Below are 22,359 nucleotides of genomic sequence, written 5' to 3'. Positions count from 1 at the left end.
GCTGGTTTCTATTAGATTTATTCATTTTTTTTAAGGGTTCACAATGAACTCAGAACCATTAGAGATCAATGCTCATTCCAATTCCAGACCATGCTAAGGGTCTTTAGAAACTGGAGACAAAGCATAAAAAAGGGGAACATTTGAAACTCAGATGAACCAATAAGCCACACAGAACAAGTGCAGAAAGATAATTCAAATTTTTATATTACTGTTATCAGATAACCCTAGGCGTCAGTTGTTTGGACTTGGCTATAACTTGAGCATACTAGTGAATGTTCAATATTCCTCTTCATGAACATGCAGAATGAGAAGAACAGAAGAACACAAGTGATTACACCAGGCTTGAAAATTTTTAGGGAGGAAGCACATCTCAGAAAAGAAACTGAGAAAGTACAAACAAAAAGTTCTGGGAGACCCAAGGAAATGGGGAAGCAAAAAGTTTAAAGAAGTAGAAAGCTTTAAGAAGGAGAGATTGATAAAGTGAAGTTGGATTTGACATGAATAACACCTGGCAAGGAGTTTCAGTAGACGGTACAAGCCAACCCAGTGGGTGGAGAGTGGATGGAATGTAGGGAAATAAATAAGGGCCATTTCTTTGAGAACTTGATGCAAACAGGAAGAGAAAGAGATAGGGTTGTCACTGAAGAATATAAAGACAAGAAAGGATTTTCTCCCTGGAGGGAACCTGAGAAGTCACAGAGATTGAAAAGAATGGGCCAGCAGGCAGGGAACGGTGGAAGGTACAGGGAAAGGAAAAGAGAATAAAGTCAGGAATAAAAGCAAAGCAGTCGGGATTAGGTAGAAGGAACAGCCTCACTGAAGATACCTTGAAGAAGACAGGGAGAAACGAGATCAGGAAAGGAGTAGATGAGACTAGGTTTGTATCTCTCATGGAGCCAAGTATAGGAGCAGAAATTACCCTGACCCCAGGATTTGCTCGGCATGCACAACAGAATAAAGGTAGAGGGCTGGGCAGCATGTGGCCAGAGCCCAGTACAGTGCCTGGTATGTGGTTGGCACTCTATACTATCTTGAAATGAATGAACAGTGTTCCAGGGTATATAGAGGGAAAAAAGAAGTAGAAAAATATTTGAAGGAGAAATGGAATGATGCCTATGACATTTAAAAAGAGAATCAGATGAGATAAAGTGAACTGAAGATAGAACTTCCAGGGTCTCTTAATTAAGGAAACTCACACTTCCTGCTTTCTGCTGCCTGCCCAAATAACCAGACCACCCTGACCGCCACCATTCCTTCCTTTCACAAGCCTTGACCTTCCTTTTAGGGCTTCCCTGGTGACTCAGATGGTAAAGAATCTGGCCATAGTGTGGAAGACCGGGGTTCACATCACAGGTTGGGAAGATCCCCTGGAGAAGGGAATGTCAACCCACTCCAGTATTCTTGCCTGGAAAATCCCATGGGCAGAGGAGCCTGGAGGGCTACTGTTCTTGGGGTCACAAAGAGTCAGACACAACTAAACTTAGCACACATATCTTTCCTTTTAGTTCAAATTTTGCAGTCCTTCCCTGCTCTCCTCACTTATTAATACTGTCCACAATTTTGTGGCAGTGGTTCTCAAACTACATTTGCCATATTCACAAAACAACTAGCTCCTTGGGTTGAGTCAACTTTTTTCCATTCTAAATGACTTAGCTCTTGGGTTGGCAGCCACAAATAGGAGTTCTTTATTTTTTAATATCCTCAGAAAGCACTGCCTGTAGTTCATATTTTCTTACCAATCTCTTTCCATTTCATCACCACGCCATCCACACCCCCTTACATAACCTCAAATCTTTTTACTGTTTATTTACTCGTGTCTCATGCACAAGTCAAGTCAGCAGATAGCAGTTGTGAATATTTCACTATAGAAGCTTAGCATCTAGAGAGGGAAGGGGTGGTTAGCAAGTGTGACATTCACAAACTTGGTGTCTTATAAAGCTTTTTAAGTACTGAAAGTGAAAGTCGCTCAGTCGTACCTAACTCTTTGCTACCCCATGGACTATACAGTCCATGGAATTCTTCAGGCCAGAATTCTGGAGTGGGTAGCCTTTCCCTTCTCCAGGGGATCTTCTCAGCCCAGGGATCGAACCCAGGTCTCCTGCACTGCAGGCAGATTTTTACCAGCTGAGCTACAAAGGAAGCCCAACAATACTGGAATTGGGAGCCCATCCCTTCTCCAGCAGATCTTCCCAACCCGGGAATCAAACCGGGATCTCCCACATTGTGGGCAGATTCTTTACCATCTGAGCTATGAGGGAAGTGTTTTAAGTATTGAGCCCTATATTAATAACTAGCTTAGCACCTAACACATAGGAAGCATTCCATACATATTTGATAAATGAATGAATGAATAGTATGTGCATGGGCAAAAGTTCCAAGGTATTAAGTATCTTCCACCCATCCTTGCATAATAAGATATTTTTTTTAATAATGGTAAGATACACGTAACATAAAATCAATCATCTTAACCATTTTTAAATGTGCCATTCAGCGATAAGTATATTCACATTGGCATACAACCATTCTCCAGAAATTTTCCATCTCACAAAACTGAAACTCTTTACCCATTAAACAACAACTCCTCATTTCTTCTTCTCCAGCCCCTGGCAAACACCATTCTACATTCTGTCTCTATGCATTGGATACTCTACATATTTCACATAAGTAGAATCACACAGTATTTGTCTTTTTGTGATTGGCTTATTTCACTAAGCGTCATCTATGCATGAATTCCTCTCTATCAGCTACCCCTAGTCCCCACACACTGGAGGCAACATATCCTTGTTCTGAATTCGATAGCCAGCCTTTATTTCTCTTCTGCTTCTTCCAACATTATCACTTCTTCAATTGTACATTCTTGTCTTCATTGCTGTCCACTAGGTTCCCTGTGTCTTATTCATCATTGGAACTCTGAATGTTCATGGCACAAAGCCTCTTCCAGAATAGGAACTCAATAAATATTGATACCAAATGAATTAATCAATGGCTGAGTCGATAATATAACAATTTTAAAACAATATAATAGGCTATGCATATACTGTTTTTAAGAATATTGGTAAAAGATAGAAGAGCAAAAGCCCATCTTTCCCAGACCCAGCAGGTGGTGTGCTGTCAGCAAAGTGCCTTTCGTCCACACTTTATCTTTCAGATAGCTCTGGAGTACTGAAAATTCGCTGTAGACATAGGGTGTAAGACCAGGAGGCTTCGGAGAAGATGAGGGGGAAATTACATTGGCCACATCTCCTCTCCATTAAGCAATGTTTTTATCCAACTGGGAAATTCACGTGAATAACACTGTCCGTCATCATTTGAGCTCAGCCCTGCTCTATAAAGACTCCCAAGCCAGGGTTTCATGAAAAAAAATATATATATAATCCAGATCAAGTAAAAGGGCAAGTGAAAAGGCTGCGAAGCCCTGTTGCGCCTTAAAATGCAACAGTCAAGGCTGTTGAGGTAAGCCAAGCTCATCTGGCCCAACTGCATCCAGACAGAGATCTCTGTCCTCAGAATGCAGATGAACTTGGCTGGGTAAAGTGCAGTGGAAAGGTACAGAGTGGGAGGTGCCCGTGTCTGGACTCAGACCAAGACACAAGAGTGGGCCAGGCACCAACCCAAGGAGAGACTGGTCCCCAGGGATGAGCTGACTTATGGATCCTGGACTCATCTCTCCCAGCTGTCCTCTGCCTGGTCTTGCCTGACTGCAGCTGTCACAGACCCGGAACTCTTAACCGCACACCTCCCTGGTAGCAAGTGCTTCCATTACACTTAGAGCAATCTTTCTTCCTCTTCCTCTGTTTGCCTTGGGCTTTTTTATTTCCATAGGACCTATATCAACTACTCTCTTTAACTTGTTCTAAATGTCTTCAGCTTCTGCCTTCCTAATAAGAGGCTTCAGAAGCCTTAACCACGCCCTCTCCCTTTTTCTTAAGTGACGATTTAACCTCCTTTTGCCGAACTGCCAAAACATCTCCCTTTTTTGTAAAACTCATATTTCCTCCTCAGTTGTCACCAAACCTTATCATTTCTTATCCTGGACACTTCCTCATAAGACTTAGATGAGAAGTCGACTAGTCTGTCAAGCTAAGTATTCAGAGATCAGCTGTGCTTTCAGTTCAGTTCAGTTCAGTTGCTCAGTCATGTCCAACTCTTTGAAACTCCATGGACCACAGCATGCCAGGCTTCCCTGTCCATCACCAACTCCTGGAGCTTACTCAAACTTATGTTCATTGAGTCGGTGATGCCATCCAACCATCTCATCCTCTGTCGTCCCCTTCTCCTCCTGCCCTCAATCTTTCCCAGCATCAGGGTCTTTTCAAATGAGTCAGTGCTTCACATCAGGTGGCCAAAGGATTGGAGTTTCAGCTTCAGCACCAGTCATTCCAATGAACATTCAGGACTGATTTCCTTTAGGATGGACTAGTTGGATCTCCTTGCAGTCCAAGGGACTTTCAAGAATCTTCTCCAACACCACACTTCAAAAGCATCAATTCTTCAGCACTCAGTTTTCTTTATAGTCCAGCTCTCACATCTATAGATGACCACTGGAAAAAACATAGCTTTGACTAGACGGACCTTTGTTGGCAAAGTAATGTCTCTGCTTTTTAATATGCTGTCTACAGTTGTCATAGCTTTTCTTCCAAAGAGTAAGCGTCTTTTAATTTCATGGCTGCAGTCACCATCTGCAGTGATTTTGGAGCCCAAAAAGATAAAGCCTGACACTGTTTCCACGGTTTCCCCGTCTATTTGCCATGAAGTGATGGAGCCAGATGCCATGATCTTCGTTTTCTGAATGTTGAGCTTTAAGCCAACTTTTTCACTCTCCTCTTTCACTTTCATCAAGAGGCTCTTTAGTTCTTCTTCCCCTTCTGCCATAAGTGTGGTGTCATCTGCATACCTGGGGTTATTGATATTTCTCCTGGAAATCTTGATCCCAGCTTGTGCTTCATCCAGCCCAGCATTTCTCATGATGAACTCTGCATAGAAGTTAAATAAGCAGGATGACAATATACAGCCTTGATGTACTCCTTTTCCTATTTGGAACCAGTCTGTTGTTCCATGTCTAGTTCTAACTATTGCTTCCTGACCTACATACAGATTTCTCAAGAGGCAGGTCAGGTGGTCTGGTATTCCCATCTCTTTCAGAATTTTCCACAGTTTGTGGTGATCCACACAGCCAAAGGCTTTGGCATAGTCAATAAAACAGAAGTAGATGTTTTTTTTGGAACTCTCTTGCTTTTTTGATGATCCAACAGATGTTGGCAATTTGATCTCTGGTTCCTCTGCCTTTTCTAAATCCAGCTTAAACATCTGGAAATTCACAGTTCACATACTGTTGAAGCTTGGCTTAGAGAATTTTGAGCATTACTTTGCTAGTATGTGAGATGAGTACAATTGTGCAGTAGTTTGAGCATTCTTTGGCATTGCCTTTCTTTGGGATTGAAAAGAAAACTGACCTTTTCCAGTCTTGTGGCTGTTCTTTAGCCCTACAGAATACCTTTAAGGATTCTCTGGAAAGAAGTAGGGTAGACGCTTGAGTGAGACATAGAGGGATGTTTCGCACCAGTGACTTAACAAGTTGCAACTCTGGTGCACATAAATGACTAAGGAGTGGAATAAAGTAATGGCAGGGGAAAAGCAGAAGCTGGAGGGCACCAGATAACAAAGACACCACCACTGCACCTACAGAAACAGGAAACCCAAGTGATTTAGATTTAGTTCCATTTTCATTATGTCAGTTTGACAATTAAATATTGGGTTGGCTAAAAAGTTCAATTTTTTTTTCCTTTAGCCAGCTCTAGCTGTTTTCTTTAATATCATTTGAAACAATTTTGTTAGATAGTAATGCAACAGCTGTCATATCAGTGAGCATTTAAAAAAAATTTTTATTAGAACTGAAGAATTTGCAGGCAGCCATTTTAGATGAAAGAAAAAAAAGCAACATTTTCGGAATATGTGTCTTTTGTTTTTACTTAAAAAACCAAAGGAAAGGAATGTTTTGGCCAACCTAATATTTCCAAATGGATGCCCCACTGATATTACATATTTGATATGATTTAAGAGAGATGTTGGAAGGCATTCATATTGGGGTCAGAGAGTGGACTTTCCTGGACCAAGTAAAAACAGAGCCTAATAAAAAGAATTTGCTGGGAAGATTTTCATTAATCAAAGGAAAAGTTTGAAGCTCAATGTAATCAAATACCGTTGTTTTTCCAACCATAAATCATGGTACCAGCCATCCAAAAGCTCTATTCCCCTGATTAGCCAAGCACTGAAAAAAAAAAAAAATTTAAAGCCTTGGTTTCTAAAGGAAATATTTTTGCAAAGTTAAATTAAAGGAACCAACAAATACCCACTCTCTAGAAATGTGGGAGTAATTGAGTGCTGGTGGAATAACTTTGTGAGCTTCCCTCACCAAGTTCCCAATGTTGTGAGCCAAGTTCCCTGAACTTTCTTTTCATAGCATTTACCCCAATTTCCAGCCCTATGTTTGAGTGATTATTGACAAATATATGCTCCCTGTGAAGGCCATGAAGGTCCATGAAGGTGGGGACCAGGTCTTACTTGCTCCCAATTTTAACTGACACACAGTAGGTCCTTAATAAACATTTGCTAAATGGACCTCCTGCATCTAATCCATAATCAAATTTAGTCCATCATTTCTGCAAAACACAAGGCCTATCCTTCTTTGCATTCTGGTTTTCATCATTCTTGCCTAAGAAAACAATACTCCATGTCTCAATTACTAGAATTTATGTCTGTCTCCTGTTAGTGGCTCAGAAGATAAAAAAATTTGCCTGCAATGAAGGAGACTGGAGCTCGATCCCTGGGTCAGGAAGATCCCCTGGAGAGGGAAATGGCAACTCACTCCAATATTCTTGCCTGGGAAATCCCAAGGATAGAGGATCCTGGCAGGCTACAGTTCATGGTGTCGCAAAGAGTCAGACATGCCTAGGGAGCTAACAGTCTCAGTTTCACTTTCCCATCAGTCCTCAAACTCACCCTGCCAACCAATGTCCAAAGAACTGTCATCAAAGACAATATTCATCTCTCAATGACTTCTCATTGCCTATACCCAGAGATCATTACCTTCTGGGGGCTCGTGGACCTGTTTGATGAACTAATGAAAATTCTGACACTATCTAGAAAACACACATAAGCAAATTCTCAAACTTCTACATATAACTTTAGGGGAGTCATAAACCAGTGAAATTCTAGTTAAAAAATCATCAGCAAATAAAATTAAGCCCCAATGCCTGAATTCCCTGCTCCAATCAGTACTGATCCCTTTGTAGCTTCCTGAGCAAAATTTTATCAAACCCACCTCTGAGAGACTGCTCACACTATGCTCCCCACATAATCACTGCCTATCATATAGACATCTCACCTATCAGATAAAACCAAGCTTCCTTCCCCACATTCCATAAGGCTTATTTTATGTATCCCAACTCATACTGGCTTAGCTTTAAATTCTTACAGCAGGTAAAGTCTTCACCACTTCTCTGGACACCAACTTAGTCTCGCTAGCGACTACTCCACCACTATCAATATTTCCTATGCATTTCCTTCCATCACCAGGCTCCTAAATGCCAATATTCCTTGAAGCTCTGCCTCCAGCCCTCACCTTCTCAGCTGACAGCTGTTCGTGGGTATTTCAGCCCTGTGTGTGGCCACACGAAACTGCCATCTCATACTCTTCTCCTAGACAGCAGACCTAGATGCTAGTGACCCACTCTGCAGCTCCTACTGATCTACCCAAAGAAACCTCAACTTTAATGTGTACAAAACTGAAGTCAGGATCTTTCCCCAAAAGGCTGCTCTTACCCTTGCATTCCAAGTCTTGCTCTCTTGCCTAGGATCCACCTGAGGCATTCAAGCATACTGTTCCCTCTGCCTAGAACAGTCTCTTCCTCACCCGCTGAAGAACTCATATTCATCCTCCAGTGCAAAGTTTAAACTTAACTTCTTCCAGGGGGCTTTGCTGACCCTCATGAGCTACGTTAGATGGACCCCAAACTCCTCCAATTATAGTAGAGGTCTTTACTCCCTATGATATTGTGATTTTTTAAATAAAGAAATATATATTTGGTCTGTTCAAGGCCACAGGGCTCCTAAAACCCTAAGTGATGAAAGCAACAAAGGTGTCTCTTGTTATGTTAGTGAAGTGACTTTTGGACCCCACCTAAGGAGAGGGGTTGTTTGCAAGGGGAAACAGCCAAGCCTAGAGCGTTGGAACTTTCAGTTCTACCCACCTGATTCAGGGGGAAGGGGAGAGTCTGGAGGTTGTATATATCACCAATGGCCAATGATTTAATCAGTTGTGTCTATGTAATGGAGCCTCCATAAAACCCCAAAAGAACGGGGTTCAGAGCTTCTGGGAAGTGAACACATGGAGATTTGGGGAGAGTGGGGCAGCTGGAGAGGCATGGGAGCTCTGTGCCCCTTCCCCATGTCTTGCCCTATGCATCGCTTCCTTCTAGCTATTGAGCCTGTGAGTCAAATGTTTATAATAAACCAGTAATTCAGCAAGCAAAAGGTTTCTCTCAGTTCTTGAGCCTTTCTAGCAAATTAATCAAACCCAAGAAGAAACTAGGATTTAAAGCCGGTTGGTCAGAAACACAAGTGATGACTGGGGCTTGCTTCTGACCAGCATTTAAAGTGAGGGGGTCTCATGAGATGGAGCCTTTAACCTATGGGATTTGATGTCACCTCCAGGGAGCAAGTGTCAAAACTGAGTTCATGGCATTGGTGGTTTGCTAAAACATGCACACATCCAAAGTGGAGTCAGAATCACATTTTTGAACTGTGGTGTTGGAGAAGACTCTTGAGAGTTCCTTGGACTGCAAGGGGATCCAACCAGTCCATCCTGAAGGCAATTGGTCCTGAATATTCATTGGAAGGACGGATGCTGAAGTTGAAACTCCAATACTTTGGCCACCTGATGCGAAGAACTGACTCATTTGAAAAGACCCTGATGCTGGGCAAGATTGAAGGTGGGAGGAGAAGGGGATGACAGAGGATGAGATGGCTGGATGCCATCACCAACTCTATGGACATGAGTTTGAGTAAACTCTGGGAGTTGGTGATGGACAGGGAGGCCTGGTGTGCTGCAGTCCACAGGGTCGCAAAGAGTCAGATAAGACTGAGAAACTGAACTCAACTGAACTGATTCAAAACCCTCATGGCTTCCTACCACACCGAGAATAAATTCAAAGGCCCAGCACCATCTGTCCCCCAGCTGCACTCTCGCCTGACTCCTCACACTCCTTTTCTCACTCACCAAGTTCCAGGTCCTAAAATTACTGCTGCTCCACAAAGACCAAGTACATACACGTCTGAGCACTCTTTTCCTGACATACTTCCTCTCTCCAGCAGGGTTTCTCACCTCAGAAAGCCTCTCCTGACCTAACATAAGCCTCCTATTACTGCTCACCCTAATGATGGTTCAGTTTTTCTTTCAGTTCAGTTCAGTCGCTCAGTCGTGTCCAACTCTTTGCGACCCCATGAATCGCAGCACACCAGGCCTCCCTGTCCATCACCAACTCCCGGAGTTCACTCAGATTCACGTCCATTGAGTCAGTGATGCCATCCAGCCATCTCATCCTCTGTCATCCCCTTCTCCTCCTGCCCCCAATCCCTCCCAGCATCAGTCTTTTCCAATGAGTCAACTCTTCGCATGAGGTGGCCAAAGTACTGGAGTTTCAGCTTTAGCATCATTCCTTCTAAAGAAATCCCAGGGCTGATCTCCTTCAGGATGGACTGGTTGGATCTCCTTGCAGTCCAAGGGACTCTCAAGAGTCTTCTCCAACACCACAATTCAAAAGCATCAATTCTTCAGCGCTCAGCTTTTCTTTACAGCTACCTAATACCAAACTAAATGCTAACATTAACATAATATGTGTCTTCCCTGAACATGAACTTCCTTTCCCCAAAGCCTTGAAGACAGCCTGGCAAAGAAAGACTTGCTGAATGAACAAGTACATAAATAAATAATTGAAGCAATGGACCAACACTTTGCTGTGCTCTGTTTAATTACCTATCTTACCCCATACACTGTAACGTCTTCCTTGGCAGAACTGCAGTGACCTCACTCTGTGTGGTTTCTCCCAGCTCATGTTCAGCACAGTCTGACACATAGGTAAGTGACTGATAAACATCTGTCATCTGAGTTAAGGTACAGATGGAGTGACTTTTCTGGAAAGTTTTCCCAACTTGCCGCCTGTAACCCCCACAACACAACCCTGTCCTCCATATCACAGCAAGAGCAAAATGGACCTCGATTTGAAATCCATCACATCTCTTCAGCATCCATCATATAAGGCTTCTTAACCTTCTTCCTCTGGGTGGACTCCAGGAAAAGACTCTTATTTCCAGAAACACAGATTTTGCTTATAATCTTTGGGGTGTTCATGGGCACGCTAATGTCATGAAAAATGAAAGTGTTACTCGCTCAGTCTTGTCTTTGCCACCCATGGACTGAAGCCTTCCAGGCTCCTCTGTCCATGGAATTCTCCAGGCAAGAATACTGAAGTGGGTTGCCATTCCCTTCTCCAGGAGAATCTTCCTGATCCAGGGATCAAGCCCAGGTCTCCTGTGTTGCAGGCGGATTCTTTACCATCTGAGCCACCAATAGACTCACCAGTAAGTCCATGATAGGTCTTAAAAGACTTTAGACTAAGAGTGCCCACCTCAGGTCTATGGGAGAAACGCAGGGTCCTTAGTATCAGCCATTCTGACTTGTCTAGTCTCCCTATTCCTCCCTGGGCTAATTTTAAGTGTCTCACTTCCCCAAACAGACTAGCACATGTCTGAGCTTTTGTCCACACTGCTTCCTATCTTGGCCAAATAGTAAAAATATCCTTAGTGAAAATGGCCCCTTCTCAGGTAGCAACCACTGAATTTCTCAATAGAATCAACATACAGTCCTAGAGTATCACATCCATAACTATCCTGAAATCTTCCTCCTCATTATATGTATTCACTGTGAGTCTCCAGGAAAGAGATCCTAATTGTATCATCTTTGCTTCCTAGTTTCCAGCGTAGTAATGACAACTAGTAGTAAGCATTTGATAGCTTACTGTGAATGAGTAGGATTACATGTTTCATATTGTATGTCTTGCCTTCTCAGCTAGGCTGTAAGCTTTTCAACAATATGGAAACTATAAGTATTTTCTGTGCTGTGTTGTGCTTAGTCACTCAGTCATGTCCAACTCTTTGCAACCCCATGGACTGTAGATCGTCAGGCTCCTCTGTCTATGGGGATTCTCCAGGCAAGAACACTGGAGTGGGTTGCCATGCCCTCCTCCAGGGCATCTTCCCAACCTAGGGACTGAACACAGGTTTCCCACATTGCAAGTGGATTCTTTACCATCCAAGCCACCAGTGAAGCCCAAGAACACTGGAGTGGGTAGCCTATCCCTTCTCCAGGGGATCTTCCCAACCTAGGACCCAAACTAGGGTCTCCTGCATTGCAGGCAGATTCGTTACCAGTGGGAGCTACCAGGGAAGCCCAAGTATTTTCATCTCCACCTCACAAAGCACTTGGTATTGTACTTTGCAAAAAACTATCTAACAAAATTTATTGGACAAATTAATCAGTAAAGAATTAAGAAAAACTATGCAAGATACCCAGCTACTGCAATACCAGAATGCTGTATCAAGAGAACAAGAAACCAATTATTGATGTCTGTGTGTGTACCAACATACAAATCAATCAGAACATGGTTTCTTATGTAACTCTCTGCTTTAAAAATCAGCATAAATGGGTATCAACTAGAGCTGGTTTATACCTTTGGCCAGAACTTATGGGTATTTCTACTCTCTAGGCAATTTTATATTTGGACTTTAATATGATTTCCACTTCTTTTCCATGGCAGTACATATATGTTCTTGAAAAGAATAGACAAGTTGATGTAAAATGGTAGAGTCTAGAGAACAAAAACCCTGAATCTCATTTTTAGAAAAGCTGGAGTTAAGTAAGTCCTGGGTCACATCTGGGCAGCCCAGTAAAACAGGGGGTAGTTCTGTTCTGATAGACAAGTAAAGGAGCTTCTCAGGTGGCTCAGTGGTAAAGAACCTGCCTGCCAATCAGGAGCTACAAGAGACATGGGTTTGATCCCTAGAGAAGGAAAGGGCAGCCCACTCCAGTATTCTTGCCTGGGATATCCCATGGACAGAGGAGCCTGGTGGGCTACAGTCCATGGGGTCGCAAAGTGTTGGACACAACTGAGCAACTGACCACACACACACACCAGTCAAAAATTATTTTCTGGATGGCAAATATAGGTCTTTTCAACTGTGTCAGAAAAAGACTCTAGCTCACTTACACTGCTTATCTGAAAAGTTACTCTATCTCTTGCTGCATATTATCCATTTAATGAGTATAATTTTTATTTGTATTTGTTGTATCTTCTGGTTAATAAACAGAGGGAGATAGTGTCCTTCCCTAAACAGTACAAAAGAAAACTCCTTCTAAAAAATGACTAGAGATAAATGCAGTTCACTTCAACACTATGAAATTATCCAGGGAGAGAGTTATAGCTGCTATTTCAGCTTCAGCCCAAAGTTCAGACCACACCCTGGACTTCTGGAAAACCCAGTGTGACCCTTGGTCTAGCAAGACAAGAGGAGCTGGAGGAGTAGGCAAGCAAAATTTTACACAAAGTTGATAGTTATGGCAGGCACTATATTAAGTGTTTTCATGGAATTAAATCATTTGGCCCTCAAAATTATCCCAAGCAACGCAATTATAACTGCAGTTGTTTTTAAAATGAGGTAACCAAGGTACAGAGAGATTAGCTAACTCACCAAGTCATCCAATCAGAAAAGGATGGTGTCAAAGACCCAGGCAGTCTGATCCCAGAGCCCTGCTCCCCAAAGAAAAGAGAATCCTTGAGAACTCCACCCCAGCTCACCCAAGCCAACAGTGTCACAACTAGGAACAAAGTCATTACCTCATATCTCATCGCTAAACTCAAAAATAGCAATCCCATTAGAAATTGTCCACAATTATTTATTACAAGGCCAGTAACACTTTTTTAAGGGAAAATGCTAATTCAATTTGTAGTGCAAAGGTTGAGAACTCTGTGAGTTCCTTGAAAACAGAGCTAATGGAGCTGACAGCCATACAGAAGAACATCTTGACGAAAGTTTTAATATCTCCTAAAAATATGATTTCAGAAAATGCCTACTTGAACTCACAAACAAAAAGTGAGGTGTTATTAGTGCTCATATACAAGAGTCCTGAAATTCTTTATGCACAAAGGATATTAACATTTGCCATTCAAAACTTAAGTCTCTCTGTAAAATGTCAAGAGGTTTTCCCACTCACTTAAAAAAAAAAACTTCACCCCCACAATACAAGCAAGTGTTGATTTTCCACACTAATGGGGAACAAGAGAAACCTGGCATAAAATTCCCTAAAAAAACCATTTAGCCAATATGTTTTTATCTTTTATCAGTTACTAATGTGTCACCCATCGATGTGATCAGAGTTTTATCACCTCTCCCTTCTCTGCTCGTACCAACCAGTTGTAAGTGCTAATGAACAGTGAGGACAAGGAGTCCAAATAAGAAGCAAGGAATGAGAAACATGGGTGAGACAAAGGAGGTAACTAAGAAGAGAGGTTTGACTCCACATCTTCTTAAAACAAGAGCTTCCCTTGTGGCTCAGCTGGTAAAGAAGCCACCTGCAGTGCGGGAGACCTGGGTTCAGTTCCTGGGTTGGGAAATCCCCTGGAGAAGGGAAAGGCTACCCACTCCAGTATACTGGCCTGGAGAATTCCATGGACTGTATTGTCCATGGGGTCTCAAAGAGTTGGACAGGACTGAGCAACTTTCACTCTTTAAAACAAGTCTGACTCCCAGTCTAATTTCCACAGAAGACAGGACACTACGTCAGCAGAGGACTAATCTACTCGCAGGCAGGAACGTTAAGAAATCCATTCATCTTTCTAAATTCCATATATATGCGTTAGTATACTATATTGGTGTTTTTCTTTCTGGCTTACTTCACTCTGTATAATAGGTTCCAGTTTCATCCACTTCATTAGAACTGATTCAAATGGTAATGATAACCCTGTACGAGAGACAGCAAAACAGACACAGATGTATCGAACAGTCCTCTGGATTCTGTGGGAGAGGGAGAGGGTGGGATGATTTGGGAGAATGGCATTGAAACATGTATAATATCATATATGAAACGAGTCACCAGCCCAGGTTCAATGCATGATACTGGATGCTTGGGGCTGATGCACTGGGACGACCCAGAGGGATGGTACAGGGAGGGAGGAGGGAGGGGGGTTCAGGATGGGGAACACCTGTATACCTGTGGCGGATACATGTCGATGTATGGCAAAACCAATACAATATTGTAAAGCAATTAACCTCCAACTAAAATAAATAAATTTATTAAAAAAAAGAAATCCATCCATTCATTCATTCATTCAATAGCACTGGGAAAGTGTCTACTTATTACCAGCAACAGAGCATCCTAGGACATAGGACAGATTCAGAAGGAGGAAGAGGAACAGTAAGGAAAGAGGAACAGAAGGAAGAGAAGGAGGATAGGTTTTTTCCTAGGAAAGCAGACAACTCAGCTCAAGGAGGAAGACTTGGGCCTTTTGGGAAAAGGCACTCCAGGCACAAAACACCAAAAACAGTCCTGGAGCTCCACCACTGGCCTCTGGTTTGCTTCTGAATGTGATCCATAAATCACTCCATAAATTATAAACTGATGACCCCATCCAAGAGATAGAACAATAATATATCATCACATAAAAAGACCACACAAACACGTCTAGAGTTGCACATGGAAAGTTTTCCTTACAAAAATTATTTGGGAATCTGTATGTCATCTGTATGTCATTAGGGATCACAGAGCTGCAAATGTAATAAACTTCAATTAGGGAGGCAGGGTATTGTGGTGGAAAAATTCAACCCTGAGTCAGAACTCTCGGGTTCTAGATAAAAAGCTGCCAGTAACAGCTGCATGGCTTAAGCAAGTCCCCAACCTCTTTGGGTCTCAGTTTCTTCTCTGTAAAATGAGAAGTTTCAACTATGTTTTCTGAATTGCTTTCCATCCTCTACGCTGGGTGACCATGTTTCTGACCAACAATAACATCTGTAAGCAGCTAGGATTTCTTCAGTGGGTCTCGCCAGTGCACAGCCCATTTTTCAAGACTCTTTCCCAAGAGTAATAAAATGTGTAAAAGATAAGTTGGTAAGAGGCCCTAGCACTGTATTTAAGCCTGCTCAGTGCTCAGTCCCACGACCGATCAAAGATGACAAACACCCATTCTATCAGAGAGCTGACAGTGATGGCCATTGTGTTTCTAAGTATAAAAGTGGCTTGCCCACAGAAATGTCACTGCTCACTAATATGAGGCATGAAAAAACAGGAAGGAAAAAAACTAGAGGGAAAAAAGACAAGAAATAGAGAAACAAAGAAATGGAGGGACATATTCAATACATCTTGTATATTTGACATATTCTTGTTTCACCGAGCTCTATCAATGATTGAGGCGGGAACCTGTGTAGAAGAAAATATAGCTGAGCTGTCAATGACAACAGACTGGTTCCAAATAGGAAAAGGAGTCCGTCAAGGCTGTATATTGTCACCCTGCTTATTTAACTTCTATGCAGAGTGCATCATGAGAAACGCTGGGCTGGAAGAAGCACAAGCTGGAATCAAGATTGCTGGGAGAAATATCAGTCACCTCAGATATGCAGATGACACCACCCTTATGGCAGAAAGTGAAGAAGAACTAAAGAACCTCTTGATGAAAGTGAAAGAGAATGAAAAAGTTGGCTTAAAGCTCAACATTCAGAAAACTAAGATCGTGGCATCTGGTCCCATCACTTCTTGGCAAATAGATGGGGAAACAGTGGGAACAGCGGCTGACTTTATTTGGGGGGCTCCCAAATCACTGCAGATGGTGACTGCAGCCATGAAGTTAAAAGACGCTTACTCCTTGGATGGAAAGTTATGACCAACCTAGACAGCATATACAAAAGCAGAGACATGACTTTGCCAACAAAGGTCCATCTAGTCAAGGCTATGGTTTTTCCAGTAGTCATGTATGGATGTGACAGCTGGACTATAAAGAAAGCTGAGCACCGAAGAATTGATGCTTTTGAACTGTGGTGTTGGAGAAGACCCTTGAGAGTCCCTTGGACTGCAAGGAGATCCAACCAGTTCATCCTAAAGGAGATCAGTCCTGGGTGTTCTTTGGAAGGACTGATGTTGAAGCTGAAACTCCAATCCTTTGGCCACCTGATGCGAAGGGCTGACTCATTTGAAAAGAACCTGATTCTGGGAAAGATTGAGGGCAGGAGGAGAAGGGGACGACAGAGGATGAGATGGTTGGATGGCATCACCGACTCAATGGACATGGGTTTGGTTAGACTCTGGGAGTTGGTGATGGACAGGGAGGCCTGGTGTGCTGCGGTTCATAGGGTTACAAAGAGTCGGACATGACTAAGCAACTGAACTGAACTGATCAATGACAAAGGAGACATAATTCATCTTCTGGAGCTCTCTTTAGATTGGCATGCATGGCTGGAGAGAGAGTTCACAAGCAAATGAAATATCCTGGAATAGAAGACAATTCGGATATGGTTTTAAAAGAACAGAGGTTCTTTTGCATGGAACCTTCCTCAATGGCCAAACTGTCCAACATAATCAATGACCAGAAATTTCAACACCTCTGAGTAGGGACTAAGAGCTCACTTAGAAAGGGAAGCTAGAAATAAATCTGCAGGGTTACTTTGATTTTTTCCAACCCACTCTACAGGAAGCTTCCCAGGTGGCACTAGTGATGAAGAACCCACCTGCCAATGCAGGTGAGAAACCCAGTTTTGATCCCTGAATTGGGAAGATCCCCTGGAGGAGGGCATGGCAACCCACTCCAGTATTCTTGCCTGGAGAATCCCATGGACAAAAGAACATGGTGGGCTACAGTCCATAGGGTCAGAAAGAGTGGGACACAACTGAATCAACTTAGCATGACCACACTACAGGATGCAAGCTCAATGAGCTGTCTATTCTTTAGCTGTTGATATTTTGCTTACTTCTGAGAAGACACAGTAGATCACTCTGAAGTGTAGCAGTGGCAACATTTGAAGACAGTGGCATCCAAATACAGCAGAACATGTGGGACACTGACAGAGCCACAGACGACATCAGTCTCATGGACAAACACGGGACAAGATTGGGTAGGTACATGTGAAACACCCCATCGGGGGCAGTGATTATGTAACTTGCAGAGAGTTGGAGAGCTTTCAGATGCTGTTGTTACCTCTTTGACTGAGGATAAAAGATGCAAAGTGCTCTCTGCAGAAGCCTGACCTCTGTCTCCAGACTCATCCTGCTGCTCCTTTACCTACATGCCAGGTACCACATACTTCAGCAGCCAACTGCGTGCACTTCCCAGCTTGCCACACCTTTACTCTTCTCACGCCTTTGCTCATGTTGTTTTCTGCCAAGAATACCCTTGCCCAACCCCTGCGAGCCAGAAGAACTCCTGATCGCATCCAGACTCATTTCTTCCCTCTGCTACCTCTATACCTGGTATTCTCTCTGCCCCCATTTACACTGCTCAACATTCCAGTTCCAAGGTTTCAAGCCTGTTAGACCTTGAAATCCTTGTACATGACATCCAATATATAGGAGGCAGCCAACTAATCTTTCGATTTTCTTTAAATTCAATAATTCAGCTGAGTTATAATACACTATATCCATGACAGCTCTTTAAATAGTTTAAACTACCTTGAGAGATTAGGAAATCTGTCCAAATATATATCTGATTGTCTGCCCAAATTTCTTCTAGAGCAGAAGAGATAAGAGGGCAAAAGAAACTTCAAGTTTGGGTAAGTCATTCCCAGTTGACCAGGATTTTCTAAACCACCATTTAAGGGACTTTAGAATAAGTCACTTAACAAGTGAGCAATTCTGTGCTACTTTTCCACATTTGAAAATAGCAATACCAATATTTTCTCTAGCTGAAGAATTGATGGTATTGGATAATATTTACAAAAAGAAACTAAAAACCCTGAAGCCAGATGCTGATGTTAATCTTTAAAGGAAACCAGAATTGAAAGATACACATACCCCCAATGTTCATCGCAGCACTGTTTACAATAACTAGGACATGGAAGCAACCTAGATGTCCATCGGCAGATGAATGGATAAGAAAATCGTGGTAAACAGGCACAGTGGAATATTACTCAGCTATTAAAAAGAACACATTTGAGTCAGTTTTAATAAAGTGGATGAAACAGGAGCCTATTATTCAGAGTGAAGTCAGAAAGAAAAACACCAATACAGTATATTAACGCATATATATGGAATTTAGAAAGATGGTAATGATGACCCTATATGTGAGACAGCAAAAGATACACAGATATAGAGAACAGATTTTTGGACTCTGTGGGAGAAGGTGAAGGTGGAATGATTTGAGAAAATAGCATTGAAACATGTATATTACCATTGTGAAACAGATGACCAGTCCAAGTTCGATCCATGAAACAGGACCCCCAAAGCGAGTGCACTGGGACACCCCAGAGGGATGGGCTGGGGAGGCAGGTGGAGGGGTTCCGAGATGGGGGACACATGTACACCCATGGCTGATTCGTGTCAATATATGGCAAAAATCACCACAATATTGTAATTAGCCTCTAATTAAATTAATTTTTAAAAGACCTAGTTTGAAGTACATATATAGTAGCATTCCAATAAATGTATGACACTAAAAAGGATTTTAATTACTCTCTAATCCTTGACTCCTCTCTCACAAGCTGCATCAAAGCTGTCAGGAAATCTATCAGCTTGACTTTCAAAATATAAATCAATTCAACTTCTTGATGTTTAAAGAAATATTGTTAACTTTTAAATATGATAATAATAGTATAGTTGTATTTTTACAAAGCAGTCCCCATACTTCAGAAATGCATACAGAAATATTGACAAACTATATTATAATGGTCAAAGCTGGGTGATGAAAACATGAAGGGTCATTGTGCTTTTCCCTTTTTGTAAAGGTTTTAAAATAGTCACAAGAAAAGCTCAGATCAGGTCATTCCACTCTTTGACATCATCTGATGAATCTCTCACTCACTTGGAGGAAAAGCCAGCATCCCATCAGTGGTCTACACAGGCCCTATTCACTCTGAGGCCTACACTCCTCTCCAGCCTCACCTCCGACTTGGTACTCCACTTCATCATCCCAGTCTCCCTGTCTCATACACAGCAGGCACACTCCTGCCTCGGGGTCTTTTCACTGCTGTGACCTCAGCCTGAAATACTCTTCCCTGCTACCATTCCCTTGCCTATTTCAAATCCTGGCTTATGTGTTGCCTTCATATTGGAACCTTTCCTGATCAGTCTGGTTTGTTCACTGGTCTATTCCCAGTGCCTAGAATGATGCCTGTCACAGGGTAGACGGCCAAAAAATACTGACTGACTGAATGAATGAATGGGCAAACTGACTCAGCCATCCAGTGCACCTAGGTGGAGGTCCTACAACATCACCAGAGTGAAGTAAGATTGCGTCAGACAGGCTACATTGGTCACTCTCGATCAGAAAGACAAACTGACTTCAGATACTCCTTGGACCTATGGTCCAGTGTGGTGCTCAGGAAGTCATCAAAGTTAATGGAGCACAGGTGTCTAGAGCCTGAGTCTCAAGTAGCCAGGAGATGGAGATGGGCCTTGCACTCCACCAAGCAGCTGGCCACTGACATCGACTACCTGATCACGTGATGGACACCCTGGACCTGCAGGCACCCCACACCTGCCAGAACATCCCAACACTCCTGAAGGCCAAACCTAAGGATTACAGACCGGTCACAAAGGGCCTGTCCTGTATCCTCACCACCATAGTGGCTTCCGCGCAGAGTTCAGACTACAGATCCCCAACACCTCCGGCTGAGAAGAAGGTCAGGGCTGGGGTTCTGAGGTGACAACGACCCTCCAGAAGGGATCTTCTCTATACATCTGCTCAGAATTAGGCAGATTTTTTTTAAAAGACTTGGTTCATTTGAATAATCAAATAACAGTCATAAATTAGAGGAATATTGTTTTTCAGAGAAGAATTTTTGGATGATTTTTAGATGACCTGATCCTGAAAATTGAATTAAGAAATACTATGAGATGAAGAAAAAAGAAAACAGCTGCTCTGAAACTCCTGGGAAACATCAGTGCCTCAGGCCTCCCGGCACAGGCTGGTGTGTTCCAGCCTTTGCATTTGCAGTTTCCTCTCATTTCTAGACAGCAGCCTCTTGAGCTTCCTCCAGTTTCTAGACAGTACCCTCTGATGGCTTTTTCTAGAAGGTGCAGTCAGATGCAATATGACATCTCTGGGGGAAGGGCTCAAATTCCCAGTCTCTACTTCACTTGCTCAATCTTCCTGCAAGACTTGGCATTGGTCAGAGGGAAGTCAATATTACACATCTTTACTACACTTATAAGCGGTATTTATGACTCGTTTTGTTTAGCTCTGAAATAATCCTGATTCTTCTGCCACAGTTCTGCAAGGTATAAGCATCCCATGAAGCAGAAACAATCAAACCAACCTTCCATTTACTCCCCTCCCATCCCCAGCGCTTTGCTCAAACCTGGCTCACATCCAGTTGGGCAAAATCACTCAGCTGTTAGCCAGTGGCCTCAGCTGCCACCAGCTCAAGCAGCAAGTTTCCCAAGCGGCTGAGAACCTTGCTCCAACTCTCCCCACTCCACCCCACCAGGCCCAGCTATGCCTTGGCATGTGCCTCTGGGAGCTATTCAATGTCCTTGAGTTAGGGCGGAGTAAAAGGAAATGTTTCCAAAGGCTTGTGGCTTCTCACTCACACTTTGTTCCCCATGGTCTCACCCAAAAGACTTCAGAGGACTCCCCCTAAACAGAAAATTACACACATACAATTATCCAGCCATACACAGAAGATGGCTGGATCACTTCCTTGGTTCACTGCCCCCCAAGCATCTCTTTTTCCCCCCTTAGCCTTGGTTTCTTTACAAGCCTCCTAGTATCCATGCATTTGGAGGTCCCCATGCCACATGCCATCCCGACAAGCTGGTTTGCAGCCATGCACTGAGGCCCCTCATGCAGCAAGCCGCCACCACCAAGCTCAAGTTCTCCTGCTAGGGAGTCAGCCACCCCAACGTGCTAAAAAATGAAGAAATGGAGAAGGGAGTACAGATCTGTTTAATGCTCTATCTAGACAGAAGCTGTATTTTTTTTTCTTCTAAATCTTTGACACTCTGGAAAGCATTTCCAAGAATAATTTTTCTAACCTACTGTTTTCTGAAATCAATCATAATTCTGTAAGAATAAGAGAATTCCCTCCAAACAACCAAGAAAAGTTCACTCACTAGATTACTCACAAAAGTTATCTAATCAATAATTCAGATGACAGATCTCTTTTTTTTTAAACTAGGTCCTTATCCTTGGTTTTCTCCTCATGCAGAATTATAATGCTGTGATATTGTATTATAATATCTTCCCTTGTACTCTATCATTCTGAGTAACAGAATGAACAGCTATGTCATTCTGGGTTTACTCTAAACCTATGTCCTTAATTATAATCAAGAATGATGACAACTATTTAAATGTGCAGATTCCTCATCAGCGTGCCTCCTTTCCTGGTAGGAAAAGACAGGCGGACATCTGTGTACTAGTTGGAAGAGAGAGCCATAAACCATAACCTTCAGGCTTCAAAACTGAAACTCAGTAAACAGTGAGGCAACATGGCCAGGGCTGCCAGATTTACCCAATAAAAATGCAAGACACCCAGTTAAGCTGAATTTCAGATCAACAACAAAGAATCTTTTAGTATAACATCATGTGGGACATAGTTATACTACAAAAGTTTTTTTGTTTGTTATCTGAAATTCAAATTCACTTGAGCATCCTATATATATACCGGACAATCCAAAATGCAAAGCTTTTAAGAGCAGGCAGCAGAGATACACAAGTTTGGCAGCAATGACAGAGTTGAGTTCAGGACAGTGGGAAAGGTTACATCACAGGCTTAACCATGCTTTTCTCGTCAAGAGACAAAAGACTGCTTTAGACAAACTTAGGCAATTTTGAACATGCATTAACCCTTGAGCCAATGGGACTTCACATTAAATTAATGCTCACTCATTTACTAAAATTATTTAGGAGTTCAAAAGACTAATGCACCATCCAATTCACGTGGATTAGGCCACCGAAGGGAAGCTCGCTCTGTGCTGAGCATGATCTCGCATCGCACCATGAGGCCTGTGACCTCACATTAATTGATCATTCTCACTTTCCATCCACCTACTGCTGTTCTCCTTCATGTAGATCCAATTAGAGAGTTTTATCCTAGACCTTGAGAAGA

The 22,359-nt window shown here is 42.6% G+C and overlaps 1 protein-coding gene across 3 annotated transcripts in view; it reads right to left on the bottom strand.

Annotated features, from left to right (window-relative positions):
* ESR1 (estrogen receptor 1) overlaps positions 1-22,359 on the bottom strand; it is a 402,846-nt gene that overhangs the window by 245,007 nt on the left and 135,480 nt on the right. The gene's annotated exons all lie outside the window — the stretch shown is intronic.

The sequence above is a fragment of the Ovis aries genome, chromosome 8 (genome assembly GCF_016772045.2).
Source record: "Ovis aries strain OAR_USU_Benz2616 breed Rambouillet chromosome 8, ARS-UI_Ramb_v3.0, whole genome shotgun sequence".
Classification (NCBI taxonomy): Eukaryota; Metazoa; Chordata; class Mammalia; order Artiodactyla; family Bovidae; genus Ovis; species Ovis aries.
The sequence above is the reverse complement of the archived record's forward strand: the minus strand, read 5'-3'. Positions and strand labels throughout refer to the sequence as shown.